The sequence below is a fragment of the Hordeum vulgare genome, chromosome 6H (assembly GCF_904849725.1).
Source record: "Hordeum vulgare subsp. vulgare chromosome 6H, MorexV3_pseudomolecules_assembly, whole genome shotgun sequence".
In the NCBI taxonomy this organism is placed as follows: domain Eukaryota; kingdom Viridiplantae; phylum Streptophyta; class Magnoliopsida; order Poales; family Poaceae; genus Hordeum; species Hordeum vulgare.
In genome coordinates this window covers 247585557-247599731 of record NC_058523.1, presented here as the reverse complement: position 1 = coordinate 247599731, position 14175 = coordinate 247585557, and positions in this window count along the sequence as shown.

Genomic DNA, 14175 nt, shown 5'->3' with positions numbered 1-14175 from the left:
TGCATGTTCATTTTCATCTCATGCATCATGTGTTTGTTGCATCTTGTTGTGCTGTTGTTCATTGGATCCTATTTTTATGTTGGGTAGCACGAGGATCGGATAACGAGTATGTGGATCTGGGAGAGTATGTGCAGGACGATCAAGAGCAGTTCCAAGCTGAGGACATCACAGGCAAGATGATATGACCTTGATTCCATCTCTAGACTTGTTATGCTAGATTCACGTTTGTGTCGTCATATGCTCGCTGCCTACCACTGAAATAATTGCCTCCTGATATTGCCATGAAACCCAAACACTTTCCCCCTAGCAAATATTGAATGGCTAAGTAGGCTTGCTCAGCTACTAATGTTAGCGTTGCTAGTTGGAGGTGAATTTGTCCCATGTGATAACATGAGTTTGATATCATTATGTTAAATCTGTTATTTAATTAATGCACCTATATACTTGGTAATGAACGGAAGGCCTAGCCTTCTGCCGGGTGTTTTGTTCCCTTATTACCGCCATAGTTTCCGGCTACCGGGGTTTGATTCCATAACTGATCGCTCCTAACACGTTCGGGGTTGTTATGGGGACCCCCTTGATAAATCGTGTAGTGTTAAGACTTGTCCGGCAGGACCCAACATTGGTGTTAATTTGCTAATCACCTAATAATAATCTGCATATGGTATAGCTACCCCGAGGAATTAATCAACAACCCGACCAGTGCTCCTCATGAGTGTTGGTCCAAACTAGAGCACTGTGCGGGGCCATCCCGGGGCAACTCGGGAGATTCCTCTGGCCATTGTACGCTTAGCTTATCCAGCGTGTCCTGAGACTGAGATACGCGGCTCTTATCAGGGTCGTAGACACATCGGGAGGTCCTTCTAGTCTTGTCTTACCTTAACGATATATCTTGCGTATAGGAATCCCGGTGAAGCTTTGGTTCTCCCCACAGTTGAGGTTTTCCTCTAAGGAATCCGACGAGATCACGAGATTCGTGATAGAGGATTACTTGGCGGCCCGTGACCGTTTGTGATGGACTAGTTGGAGCACCCCTGTAGGGTTTAATCTTTCGGAAAGCCGTGCCCGCGGTTATGTGGCAACTTGGAATATTTGTTAAACATCCGGTTATAGATAACTTGAACTAATCTAATAAAATTGCCAACTGTGTGCGTAACCGTGACTGTTCCCTTCAAAGACCTCTCTTCGATCGGGAACACGGTGGGGTTATGATTGACGTAGGTAGGTGTTCAGGATCACTTATTGATCAGCTAGTCTCCGCCCGCTAGCGTAGACCACCAGTAATAACTTGTGCTACGTAAGTTAGCCACCATAAATGCTTAGGATGCTGCAACCTAATCACTGAACCTGCCTTACCTAATAACTTGACTAGTTCTGGCACCGAGGTCATAGATTGTTGAGTCCCCATAGCTCACAGATTACTTCAACACCCCAACAGGTACAGGTACGCCCGACACAGGCGATCCCGATGGCACGCAGCTGGCGTGGCAGTATGATGAGGAGAACGACCGCCTGTACATGAACTATCCAGAAGACCGAGGCGTGGTCGTGATCGTGGGCAAGCATGCAGGGTAGCATAGCCTTTTGTCATGTTGTGTAGTACGTAGCGGAACTACCTTGTTTGAATAAATGTGTGATTTAACCTCTGATATTATTTATGATTCTATTATTATGTAAGTGCTATGTTATCGTGCTTGCGAAACACTTAGATGCACTTCTTTCCTTTTGAGGGCCTCGTTCCCTAAATCGGAAAGGACCGCATCTTAGTCGTTACAGGCTCCTCCAAGGAAAATTGTGGGGAAGATTTCTAGTAGTGTGCTGATTTGAGAGCACCTGAATATGCCAAGAAGGGAAAAGCACTTTCCGAGGATGCACCTGCCAAGAAGAATGGTGTGAAGAGGCCCAGGAAGAGAACTACCCATCTTGTTGGCAGGAAGACTTCAGTGTTTGAAGACCCAGAAGATGTTGAGGAAGAGGCTCCTGAGGAGATCCCAGTTCCTCCCAAGAAGAAGTCGATGGCTGATGCAATCAAGTCTGCTCCTAAGCCTATTGCTAAACCAAAGAAGGCTCCAGCTTCCACGAAGACCACCAAGGACATACCTGCAGCTGCCAAGAGCAAAGGCCCTGCATCTAATGCCCATGCTACACAGGAGGAAGAAGATGAGAATGCTCCATTTCTCAGGAAGCTCAGACCAACCCTTCCACTCCACAATGTTCCTCATCCAGTAGCAGCAGATATGAAGAAGAGGAAGGATGCCAGACTAAGAAAGTGGAGAGCTAATGTTCCATAGGCTGTTAGAAAAAGAACCGTTGTTGATCCAACATTTCACACCAAAGGAACAACAAGATTTTTATGAGTCTGTCTTGTATGAAAAGAGTCCCGCTGTCAATGATATGAGATATGTCGACTGGGCATATATCAAGGAAAATGAGAATTTCTTTTCACATGTTCAAGAGAACTTCAGACTAGTTGACATAGAAGAATTTGTTGCGAAAGAGATGACCCCATGGAATGATGAGATGGTCATGCAATTCTATGCAACCGTTCATTTCTATGATGAGTCTTTAGTCTAGATGACTGGTGGTCACAAGTATGAAGCCAGAATTACTGAATGTGTTGCTATCATTGGTGTCCCCAAGTAGGAAGAATCAGATGTAGATGTGTATGCGTAAGCTAAGCAGAATCACAACTCGATGGCCAATATGTACAAGACCATTCCACATCAGTACTTGGCTAGTCACACGTTTGGTTCATTGTATTTTCTTGAAGCTGGCATTCCTACAACAAACACTATACTGCGATACACCCTCATGCCTAAGTCAGGGGATGAGAAGATGATTAGAGGATATTCTATCAACCAGCTGCACCTTCTAGACACCCATACCAGATTCAGAGTGATGGATTTGATAGTTGAGACTATCCGAAGAACTGCTGCGGATCAGAAGAGATCTTGTGGATATGCACCTTACATTCAGATGCTCAGCAATGCCAAGCTAGGCAAGCCTGCATATCTTCTTGATCGTCCCCAGCTGCCTCTTCAGCCTGAATTTGAAGATAATGAGGTTGTGATGGATGACAATGATCCCAACTCAGGTGCAGCAAGAATGGCAGCAGAGGCAACAGAGGATGAAGCTACTATAAATAAGCCACCTCCAGTTCCGCAGCTCAAAAGTCAAGCTGAGCAAATGGCCTTTCTAGTAGCTCTGTCCAAGGCATGGGGAAGAGCATCCAAGAGATCATGCAAAATCATAAGAGTCTTGAGAGAGTTGTTGAGACAAAATTCCACAACATGGTTGTCAATGTAACTAAGTTGACTACCATTGTCAGACAACTTCAACATGAAGTTGACTCTATGGAGATTACACACTCAGAGGATGAAGATGAAGATGAAGATGATGATGATGAAGAGGATGAGTCTCCTCCTCCCACTACTACTATGTCCAGCATCAAGCCTCGGTCAGTTGCGGTTCCTGCTCAGGAGACACGACAGACATCTTCAGCACAAGCTTCAGCACCCTCAGCACCAGCTCGAGCTCAAGCTCATTCAATATCAACTCCTCCAGCTCCTGGACATTCAGCACAAGCCTTCTCAGATGCTGTTCTATCGACTCCATCATCAGCTGTACAGAGAGACGAGTAGTTCTATACTTTTGAACTTTTTGGTAACTTGTTGCCAAAGGGGGAGAAATGTATAGATCGTAGACTTCGTGTGAGAGAGAACTTTTGACTTTATTTGCTCTCATTTGGTTCTATCCTATCTGTGTGATTGATCATACGCTTTATCCTGCGTGCTGCTACGATATCATCTTTTAGCTATCCTTGTGATGATCACTCGCTTATCTTGTTGGTGTCATGTGCATAGCTATTATTTTTACGCACCACCAAGATGTATGTGACATGGAAGAGTAACCCATGATCCTAATCGATTGTGCATTGGCATTCAAACACAAATTTTAAATAATGCACAAATTTAGGGGGAGCTCTTGCATTTCACATACTTCTCAAAGCGTGGATGCTAATTGTTGGGGATATTATCCCGCCATGAGACCCGCCCAAGAAGCCGGGACAAGATGATGGCAGCTCAATGTTCAAGTTCAAGATGGGCCATGACTTAAGAAGGAGAAGGCCCAGGGCGAAGCAAGCAAGAGCCGGCTATAGCCCAAGACACGAAGATGGCGACTCATAGCCCATATGGGAGAAGGGACACGAGGAGTTTCCTTGCGCTAGAAGCAAGGCGAGTTAGAGACATAACATGTTACGAATCATAACGTGACCCAGACTCTTGTAACCCTAGGGGCCTCGACCTGTATATAAAGGCGAGTCTCTTGGGCTGGTAGACTTAAGTTATCATTAATCGAGAGATAGGTCAGGCGAATACGCACCCTTGTAATCGATTTCCACATCAATATACCTAGAGAAGGACGTAGGATTTTACCTTGTTTAGTGGGGCCGAACCTGGGTAAAATCATTTCTCGTTCCCATACAACCCCTTTGAGTCGCCACATAGTTGTGATGGCCTCATCATTAAGTCCTTTCATAAGGACATATGCCGTGACAAAACCACGACAGTTGGCGCCCACTGTGGGGATTGCGCACAATGGAGTAGAGTTCTCAAAGGGAGCACATCCAGGGTTCGGGAGCTATGCGGCCAGTCTCATGACCAAGAGCCACCGTGGAGGACACTACATTGTCAATTCAAGTTGGAGTCCCAAGGCAGGTTCAAACGAATTAGGTTACTGGGTCCCCTTCGGCAAGATTCATGTTTTCATTGGAAAGATTGGAGCACCAGTCCCCGAGCCGGATATCTACACCGACATCGTCGAGCCGACTCGGCTCGCCCAACCCGCCAAGCCTCGGATCGGGCGGCGTCACATCTTCGTCGGCTTTACGTAGGGGGTTGGTCTCCCGGATGAGCCGGTAACCGGGGGAGATACCCCTGTCAACTCAGACGGCGAGTCATCCATGGGGGATACAGATTCAATTTTTCCTCTATACGAGGGGAGGCTTGGGGCCTTCCTAAGACGGCGATTTCTGAAGGGCCACAGGAACCACCACACCAAGTCACCATCTACATGGTGGGGGCAACGACGGCTCAAAATCAGCCATATGCGCCGACCGCCAATGGAGCTAGTGGGTCTCGAAAAAACCCGGTCCAGGCCATGATGGATCTGATGGTTGAGATGTCAAAACTCATGGCACTCGCTTTGACGGCTGATAACCAGGAGGAAGTCAATGCAGAACTGGCCAAACTCCGAGAGGAAATGGCTCAGGTACAACGTGAGATTGATGCTGACAAGATCCAGACGGCGGATCAGCAGGCTTGGATTAACGAAGAGGTGGAACGCTTGAAGATGGAGGCATGGCGACTTGAGCGTCAGCGGGTCGCGTCTGATGTGGTGCACCAGAGGAGGCATCAGAGTCGCATCCCGACCAATCTTAACCCCACTGTCTACTCAACAGCCCACATACACCTAGCGTGGAGCATAACTGCCACGTCAAACTAATCCGCAGGTCGAGGTCGTCCAGCAACCAACTCAACCCCCACTGATCCACGAGGTGGCTCAGCATTTCCAAACACCCCAAGGCCACTTCTCCAACCCGGTGGATAACGTGTTGGCTGCAACCCGTCACTTGGAGTCTCTTCCTATTCGTGGAAACATCGTGCTTTAAGTGGAAGCAAGGAACGCCATTGAGATGCTGAAGATGGCGGTAGTCCAGCGGGCGCAATTTTCATACAATCGTGATCGACTGCACTCCATGCCACAGATAGGACATACGAAGAGCCACCCAGATGATCCCCCAGCGGTTTCCAGCAGCGGTCGTCCACTGCAACCTCAAGTCAACCCGCCCGAGCTTCCAACATCAAACGCTCACGCGCTTGTTAATGCTGCGCGAGCCGCCGCACATAGGCAGAAGCAGAGGTAGCGACAACAGTGGCGGGCCAGGTAGTTCCAACTTATGCCCATCCGGCCCCTACATACAGTGGATCGGGAGGAAGGAACGTAGGTGTACCTTGCCTATCATTTTCTCTTCGCAATGAGTGCATGCCCAGGGACTTCAAGGGCCCTCGTAAGGTGCCTAATTATACGCCCGACCTTGAGCCCGGGGCATGGGTTGAGAGTTACGAGCTAGCTATGGACATGCTTGATGCCAGTGATGCTGTCTGCGCCAAGTATTTCACCATGATGTTAGAAGGGCCGGCTCACACGTGGTTGAAAAATTTACCACCCAACTCCATCAACACTTGGGCAGAATTGAAGGAGCGGTTTGTTAAGAACGTTTGTGGGACCTGTATGTGACCAATGATAATTGTAGATTTACAACATTGCGTTCAGCGGGCAGATGAGTCAGCCCACCATTGGACAAGGCGGGCCACATAAATTATTCATTCATCGGATGACATCACGGGGGCTCAGGCCGTGTTAATCTTGGAGAAGAACTGCCATTTTCATCCTCTGGTGTTGAAGCTCGACCGTCTTAAATGAAAGGTGCAGGATATGGGCGAGTTGATGGACACCCTCACCAGGTACGCTGAGTCAGATGGCATGAAGGATGCAGGTTCCGACAATGACAAGACTAGTGAAGTTAAAAAGGGAGACAGAGCTAAGAGTCACTTCGAGGATCATGGGCGCTACGACAACCACAGAGGCAAGGAAAGAGGAGGTAGCAAGATGGCACATATGATTTCATTGCCAACACCAGCGCTGGGCCAAGAAACCAGTGCCGGAACACTGGTCAAGATCGGGGCTTTAGTGGGATAAATCCACGCAATTATGAAGAGCTGCTTAAGGGACCTTTCCCTAAGCATAGTACCCCGGATGCCCCGTCCAACCATTCTTGGGAAAACTATTTTGTAAAGCAGGAATTCCATCTTCAAGTATAGAGAGAGCACTAAGGAGGAAACAGAGGTGGCCATCCGGGTCAATTTGGTCCGGGCGGGTCACGAGGCGACTCGTTTGGCGATTTTCCTAATTCAGGTCTCCAAGGGTGCGACGGCTCACATAACAACGGTGGACATCCATCTGGCTAAGGTAATCTGTTGGATTTCGCGCTCCGCAAAACCCTAAAGATTCGAACTCAGGGGTGTGTACGAGGATTTCTCGCAGGCTCACCTCACCTAAACCGCTACTCGCTGGGGATGGCAGAGAACTCATTCGATGATGAGGAAGACACAGAACACGACAGTTTACCCAGGTTCGGGCAGTTGAGAAGCGTAATACCCTACTCCTGCTTTGGTGGATTGCCTCTCGTGGAGGTTGGTGGATGAACTAGTACATCGTTCTTGGGCCTCCGGATACTGGGTGGCCTTTGTGTGGTGCCAGTGGACGAATGAATTAATCTCCGTCCGGTTGGATCCTCTCTATGAAGTAACCTATCCTCTATATATAGCGGCAGCCCGTGTCCTCTCCCCTTATCGCAAGGGCTGGAAGGGGTCCCACAACGGCCAATTTTGAAGGGGAACAGGGGAACATGCTACCCTGCCCAAAGGTGGTCTTCGCCTGCAAAGTGGGTGTCAACGCAGCAGAGACGGGTCTAGGGATGATGTCCATCCTGCTGGCGGGTGGTGGTGGCCTGGTTGCACCAGAATGGAAACCTTTGGAAGATGCCTTGGGAACCAGCGTACGTCCTTCCCTCCTTTGCATGAAAGGGGAAACTGCACCATCCTACTGTCTGGTGCTCTCATGTCCTTCCTTTGTGTCATCCTTGACTTGTGAGGCAAGGTCTCGCCTCGGAATATCTGCCACTCCGGAAGGGCCCTGAGGAGGCCCCTCGCGGGTCTTGTTGTTGTTCTTCCTCGCAAGGGCCTTGCCTTGAGTGGTGTCAGGCCTGATAGTTTTTGGTCAATGAAGTGGGCAGCCCTTAGCCGCGGGCAGGCAGGTCTGGGTACCCTCATTCCTAGAACACCGACAGTAGCCCCGGGGCCCAAGGCACGCCTCGACTGGCTTCTCGGCGTAGCCTTGAGGGTGGTGTAATACCTCAGAGTGTAACTTGCCATATTTGGAACCTTCATGTGTGGGTCCATGATGTCATTGCCTTGTGAGATATATGCCATGTGTTATTTCATGTGATATTACCTTGTCTCCCCTTTGCATTCATGCATCCATATAATCCATGCCTCCATTGTGTTTGTTGTTATTGTGGATCCATGTATGTGGTTGTGATGGTGATGTGCTATGTGATGTTGAAGTGGTGTATTTGAAAGTTGGGTTTCAACTATGCTAGTTTTCAACTAGGTTTCATAACCCCACCTTCTCTATTTCTCAAGCTCAAGATTTACTTGCTCTAACCCTGGTTCAAAAATGTAGATCGAGTGTTTTGTGGTGGATGTGGTGCTAGGTCTAATGTGATTTGAATCTATGTTTGAGAGGGGTAGATATTCACAAAACAGGTTATTTAATTCTGTTTTGTAAATATTTAAGTGCTCCAAAAATCCTCTTTGCATTTTATTTATTTGCGGCATAATTCCCTTATGCCCAGGGTAATGTTGTTTTATTTTTAGGTTCATAGGTTTTACCTAGGATTTTAATTCTTTGCTGGCTTTGTTTTAAATAGAAAAACCCCAGTGGGTTTTTTCTTTATTACCTGGCGCCTCCGAGTGTGCCTCCTCCTCCTCGCTGGCCCAGCTACCTCCTCACGCGGTAGCCCACTCCCTTCCCTCTCCTGTGACACCGTCTCCCTCCTCCCGCACCTTTCCGTCAGTCCGTTAGAGAAAGCTCGAGACAGAGAGCCGATGTCGTGGCTCATGGGCGTCAAGGCGGCCTCCCTCGCCCTCTATTTAATCCTTGGCGTGCGTGCCCTGGCTGGATTTCCTCCAAGCCGACGCCACCTCCTTTCCCATATTCCTCCTCCCTCTCCATCATCGACAGAAGGTAGGCGAGCTCCTCCTCCGCCATGGCCGATCCGGGATGAGCTCGTCGCTGTCGTTGCCGTACACCTCCTTCCTCTCCAAGCAATCCAGGAGCACGCGGGACCTGAGGGGAGTCCGTTCCCGCATCTAATCGTCGCCAATCAACACTGCTTCCACTACTTCGATGACGACCCCTTCCGCTCCTACGACCACCTCCGCAACGTCTTCTTCCACGACGACCCCTTGTTCCTCTCCGATAGGCGCGGCCTCCTCGACCAATGGGTGAGCAGCAGCACTCCTCCCCGTTCCCCTGTCGACAGATCCCGCATAGGCCCGTAGCAGCACCGCTGTATTCTCTCTGTCGCCGGCGCCGCTGCGTGCTCGTGGAGCAGTAGCTGTAGGACATCTCGCGACGAGTTTAGTGATGGAATGGAACCGTGAGAGTCCCCTCTTCCTCCCAGCGATGAGCCCGTGTCCAATTTGTAGAGAATCACCGACGGTGACCCTCCCCTGTTCCAGCCACCGTCGGGCTGTAGCAGATCTAGAGGGGGTTGCTCAAAAGACCAAAGCCCCCCTCTTTGTTAACAATCGAACGCCCAACGCAGTGGTAAGTGGGGTTTTGCAGATTGATAAGTCGTGGGTTCGAAATCCAGTGGCGCCCCATTTGTGTATATGTTTTCTTGCACAATAGCACAAGGGGAGAGCATACCCTATTTGCCTTCCTCTCTCTATCGAGCCAGGAGCAGTAGTGAAGTGGTTTGTTGTTGTGTGTTGATGCAGTAGGTCTTGGGTTCGACCCCCCCCCAAGCCACCCCTTTTGTTTTGTTATTTTTCTTTTGTTGATTTTTAGTTTGTTTGCTTGTTATTTGCTTGGGCAGCAATATCTTGTTGCCTAATATATCTAAACCAGTGGGTTTTCCCCTTGCTTTAGTTAGGGAGCATGTATGTGTGTGTGTTAGTGATAGTTGTGTGAGTGTAAGTATGTGTGTGTTTGGAGAGTAGCATGTGTAGGTGTGTGTGCATGAGCACTTGTGATACTAGCATGTATGTGTGTGGTGGTGGTGTGATAAGGCACATGAACATGAGGGCTACTCCTCATGTGCACCATTGGAGATGTGGGTGTGTCCAAGTGCATGTGTAGGTGAAGAACTAGTGAGTATCACATATGATATGGCACTATTTGAGCTATATGATTCCATGTTGTTTTTACTTTCAACTTTGTGCCTACATGTTGTATGCAAGTACCTAGGTATTATATATGTTTTTGGTGTAGAATCTTCCCAGGTATCCATGAGTGGAATCAAATTTCACTTTGGTACACTTTCTGGAAAAGTCATTTTCTGTTTTGATGCTATATTTAGAGCTTGGTGTCATGTGGTATGATGGGCCTAAGAGGATGATTCCTTGATGTGGCAGTAGTGGGTGAACCCCTCTACATCACGGTGGTTTTGTTTCATGCTGATGAGTTTGTATGTGCAAGTTGTGCCTTGTCAAAGTAGGCATGTGGCTGAAAGTGTCAGCTTGGTGAAAATCTGTGATTTTCACTAAGTCTGAGAAACTGCTGTTATTTTCTTCCCTTGTAGTTGTGGTTGCAAAAGCTCAAGTGTTGGGAATCAGCCCTGTCAATTTTTCATGCACTTTCACTTCCTGTAGATATTGTTTTGGGGGCTGTCAAAATGCTTCAGAGCATAAACAACTGGTGAGAATTTGAGATTTTTACTAAGTCCCTGAAATCTGTTATGTTTGTCCAAGTTAGCATATGTACATCTTTCTGTGTGTAACTCCTTTGTATTATCTTCTTGCTCATGCTTGTAGAGCTTTGAATAGATTTTTCCACATATCTTGTTTGGCACATTTGGGTGCCTGTAGGTGCTTTGCATGTTGCTCTGAAACTGCTATGATGCTGTTTATGACAGATTGCATAGTTTTGTTGTTTTGAAACTTGTGAGTGCATAGTTTGTGGTGTGGTGACTTTCTTTGTACCACCCCACCTATACATTGTTTTTTTGATCATGTGGCAACCTGGGAATACCAGAAGTGTGCCATTGGAGTGTGCGTGTGGTGGATTTGATCCCTAGAAATCCATATTTTGTTTCGTAGTTTTTGGTTGATCCGTAGCTCCGATCTCAACGTTCTTTATATGTTTTTGCATCGTTTTCTTGTGATGCACCTGTTCATGTCATCTTCATGCATATGCAAGTGACTAGAATAGAGAGGCATGCTACATTCTCATCTCATGCATCATGTGTTTGTTGCATCATGTTGTGTTGTTGTTCATTGGCTGTTGTTTTTATATTGGGTAGCACCGGGATCGGAGAGCGAGTACGTGGATTCGGGAGAGTACGTGCATGACGAACAAGAGCAGTTCCAAGCTGAAGACATCACAGGCAAGATGGCCGTGACCTTGATACCGTCTCTAGCTTTGTTATGCTTAGATTCACGTTTCCTTCGTCATATGCTCGCTGCCTACCATTGAAATAATTGCCTCCTGATATTGCCATGAAACCCATCCACCTTCCCCTCCTAGCTAATGTTGTTTGGCTAACTAGGCATGCTCAGCTTCTAATGATAGCATTGCTAGTTGCAGGTGCCAATTGTCTCATGTGTTAACATGAGAATTTGATATCATTATGTTCTTAACTGCTATTTAATTAATGCACCTATATACTTGGTAAATGACAGAAGGCCTAGCCTTTTGCCAGGTGATTTTTTCCGTTATTGCCGCCTTATTTTCCGGCTACCGGTGTTGGATTTCATAACTAATCGCTCCTAACACGTTCGGGGTTGTTATGGGGACCCCCTTGATAAATCATGTAGTGTTAAGACTTGTCCGGCAGGACCCAACATTGGTTTTAATTTGCTAATCACCTAATAATAATTTTGCATATGGAATAGCTACCCCGAGGAATTAATCAACAACCCGGGCCAGTGCTCCTCATGAGTGTTGGTCCAAACTAGGGCACTGTGCGGGGCCAACTCAGGGCAACTTGAGTGATTTCTACAAGGCCATCGTGCGCGTAGCTCATTTGTCGTGTCCTGAGATTGAGATACGCGGCTCTTATAGGGGTCTTCGACACGACGGGAGGTCCTGCTAGTATTGTCTTACCTTAGCGATATATCTTGCGTATAGGAATCCCGTTGAAGCTTTAGTCCTCCCCAGAGTTGAGGTTTTCCTCCAAGGAATCCGACGAGATCACGAGATTCGTGATAGAGGATTACTTTGCGGCCCCTGACCGTTTGTGGTGGACTGCTTAGAGCACCCCTGCAGGGTTTAATCTTTCAGAAAGCCGTGCCACGGTTATGTGGCAACATGGATTATTTGTTAACATCCAGTTCTAGATAATTTGAACTAATTCTAACAAAACTGCCAACCGTGTGTGTAACGGCGACTATCCCCTTCGAAGATCTCTCTCCGATCGGGAACATGGTGGGGTTATGTTTGACGTAAGTAGGTGTTCAGGATGACTTAGTGATCACCTAGTCTTCAACCGCTCACGTAGACCGCCACTACTATAACTTTGTTCTACGTAAGTTAGCCACCATAAATGCTTAGGATGCTGCATCCTAAACACTGAACCTTCCTTACCTAATAACTTGACTAGTTTCGATACCAAGGTCATAGATTGTTGAGTCCCCGAGGCTCACAGATTACTTCAACACCCCAACAAGTACAGGTACACCCGACACAGATGAGCCAGATGGCACGCAGCTGGCGTGGCAGTTCGATGAGGAGAACGACCGCCTGTACGTGAACTATCCAGAAGACTGAGGTCGTGGTCGTGATTGTGGGCAAGCATGCAGGATAGCATAGCCTTTTTCTTGTGTTATGTAGTCCGTAGTGGAACTACCTTTTCTGATTAATGTGTGGATATAAACTCTGATATTATCTATGTGAGATGGCAAACGATTCCCTATTTGTCATTCTTAAATTATGTATGTGCTATGCTTATCTTGCTTGCGAAACACATAGATGCTCTTCTTTCCATTTTGGGGCTTCGTTCCCTAAATAGGAAAGGACCGCATCTTAGTCGTTACAAGTTGGTAATCAGAGCCTTACGACCATAGGAGCCTTTGTGTGATTGTACTTGACCAAGTCGAGTCTAGTTAAATGTTATGAGTCTTAGTGATATCGGAGAGTAGGTTTCTTTTTTCTCCTCTTCCATGCTATGGTGAGGTTCTCGACATAGGAAATCTTAAATCTACTCCTCTTCTCGCTCAAATTTGTTTTAGGATCATGCGGGTATTTTGAAATCTATATGATATCGATGTGACGGAGTTCTGTCTTGGTGCATCCTGTCTGCCTTGATTTCTTCCGGGGAGTTGAGCTCCAGGGGATTCTTGTGCACATCGCCATCATTCAGATTTCTGAGTATCTCAGAACGAAGGATGTTCGTAATTGCTTTAATACTAGTAGTGGCGAGATAACCCCGATGTCCCCAGTACTAGTGCAGATTGTTCAAGAGTACTGCCATTCTTTGTATCGTTGTGATCACGAGGGTCTGAAGTAGATGAAGGTCCGAGATTCTGGTTATGTGTTGACAGATGTGATACATTGGACGGGTTAGTATATGAGTTGTGTGAATATTAATCCTTGTATCCGTGTACCAGATTGCATGACCAGATATTTCGGGAATTCATAGGTGGGATATCAAGTAGTGACTTATAGGAAAATCTTCCTAGAGATGCATGATGTGAGGTTGGGATTCCACATTCAGTGGGTACGTTTGTTCACGGTCGTCTTACAGCGGTTCTCGTTGTGTCTTAAAAAGTCCTTTTAGCTTGCTACGACTTAGGGATGCTTCGTAAGTCGTGTGCACTACCTTGCACAGGATGGTTACTGTAAATTCGAGCCCGTGCGATCTTATCCATGAAGATATCGGATGGAATCTCAATCATATGTTTGTTCTGAGCAGTTCTAGCTCATACTTGGTTTGCAAGTGGTCTTAATCAGAATTTTGTCAACAATCACTTTGAGGAAGCATTCTTACTATTTTGTTCTAGTGCAATTCCTAATATTCCTGTTCAGATATTCCTGCCTTTTTGATTCAGCTTTACCTTCAATTTTATCCTGTGGGCTAATGTGTTGTCCGTCTTCAGGATGGCTCCACCAACTCGTCAGAATCCAGGTCGTGAGGGTGCTGAGATGTCGCCACCACCCCCTCCACCAGAAAACCCTCCGCCGCCGCCTCCTCCTACATAGGCTTGGCAAGCGGTGATGGCTGCTACAAATGCAAACACTCAGATGCTGATACAGTTATTGCAAGAGAGCACTAATCAGCAGCAAGGCAACTTCAACCATGGTGGCAATCAGTTTGCTAATCTGAGC